Source organism: Pinus tabuliformis, chromosome J, assembly GCF_031772625.1.
Source record: "Pinus tabuliformis cultivar Carrire ecotype Pingquan chromosome J, CPIR1, whole genome shotgun sequence".
Lineage (NCBI taxonomy): Eukaryota > Viridiplantae > Streptophyta > Pinopsida > Pinales > Pinaceae > Pinus > Pinus tabuliformis.
In genome coordinates, this window is record NC_142295.1 from 540344489 (window position 1) to 540346399 (window position 1911).

At 40.7% G+C, this 1911-nt stretch overlaps 1 pseudogene; it reads left to right on the forward strand.

The window, feature by feature from the left end:
* The first annotated feature begins 929 nt into the window (after nucleotides 1-929).
* LOC149228148 (ubiquitin-conjugating enzyme E2 1 pseudogene) lies at nucleotides 930-1388 on the forward strand (annotated as a pseudogene).
* The last annotated feature ends 523 nt before the right edge of the window (nucleotides 1389-1911 follow it).

Sequence of the window (1911 nt, forward strand, 5' to 3'; positions counted from 1 at the left end):
AATTTAGATGCAGAGCGCTTGAGAAAGCAAATGCAAGAGGTCGTTGTTGGTAATTATAGAGCATTCATTACTGCAGCTGACGCATTGCAGTCAGTTAGGGAAGAAGTGAGTTCAATTGACAAACATTTGGAGTCATTGATATCAGAAGTGTCAAGGATTACTAGTGGATGCAGTGAGTTTATGGACTCAGCTCAGCAAATATTAGAGAAGCGAAGGTTAAACGATACTCTTCTGCATTTGTATAGAAGAAAACTAATGCATACATAGCCATTGAAAATGAAAGGATTCGAGGCATGTTATGTATGTCTAAGTATTGACAACCTGGTTTTTTTTAATTACAACAGAAGTAGCACTGAAAGCAAATAGAAGAACAAGTCTCGAGCGACCATGGCGGGCAACAAGACATTCGCTCTGTCGAAAGAGAGCGAGCTGAGAATCGAAGTTGGGTGGAATGCACCCTTCTGCTTACAGCTCACCTCTAGTGCCGCTGAAATCTTTGGCACCGAGTTGTCCCCTCAATACTGGCTCACCTTCCCTCCAGCGCACAAATTTGTGATTTTCACATGGAATGGTGCTACTGTGGAAGTAGATGGAAAAGAAGAAGAAGTTAGGCAAACAACACAATCTATGCTATCACAGCGTCTTCAGAGACTTAGAGCAAATATTCATTTGCCGGAATGTCTTCGAGTGATTGGATACCTTTGTCGTTTAGGAGTATTTAATGAGCATGAAATGCGCTTACAATTCTTGAAATGCAGAGAAGCATGAATTGCAGCTATCATTGACGATTTGGACCAAGGGAATGTATATGAGTTCTTAAAACGGATGAAAGATTGCCACGGAATCCTTGAAGAGACGTCGAATTTCTCTGCCTCTTCTTGAAATTTCACTAACATGGCCCTGCTAGTTGTGGTATCGAGGGAGGCGAAATGTCGAATGTTTATTGGAAAAGATTGATAAAGGATTTGAAGTGGATGAATGAAGATCCCCCTGAAGGTGTTAACGCAGCTCCATGGGAGGAAAATCATATGCTCTGGGATGCTACTATTACCGGGCCTCTGGATACTCCATGGGAGGGTGGCCAATTCAAGCTAACGCTGTGATACAAAGAGGATTACCCTAACTCCCCTCCAATGGTTAAATTTGTATCCAAGATATTTCACCCGAATGTTAGCAGTAATGGTGGTATTTGCTTGGACATTTTCAGAGAACAGTGGAGCCCAAGCTATGGTGTAGCTAAACTTCTCCTCTCAATTCAGTCATTACTTTGTGATCCAAATCCATATTCTTGTATTAATAGAGAGGCTGCTCAATTATACATCAATGATCGCAAAGAATATGAAAGAAGGGTCTGCCAGGTTGTTGAAGAGAGCAAGTCAAATATATAGCAGAAATTTTACTCCCTTGAAATGATCAAAAATCCTTTTATTATGATTGTCGTTTCAAATACGACTTTTTGGATTCAGATATATCCTTTTCCATCCAGATTTCCTGTTACGCGTTTTCTGCTTAAAATGGCCATCCAAAAAGCAATCTTAGCAGTGGATGTGAATAATCTCTGTTTCAAAACCGGATTTCTGCACTTTTCAATTTTTTAGAAAGAGGCAGGCAGTCAGTCTCACTCCCTGACCCGTTTCTTCTCAACTACCAAGTTAAACAATTGTTATTGCATCAAATTCAAACGTCGGGCGACCTGTCTATCGGCCAAGCAATTAATCAAAATACAATAACAATTAAGCCTACGCTGTCAGAATGAACAGCACTGTTAGGACTAGCCTATTTCATGATGAGGGAGTGTTAGTGTAGCAGAGTCTTAGAACAATAGCAGAAGGCGTTAAATGTGCAGAGAATATGGTAGAGGCGTTTTTTCTATTTGAGACCCTGGATAGAGAACCCAACACGAATCTTGTT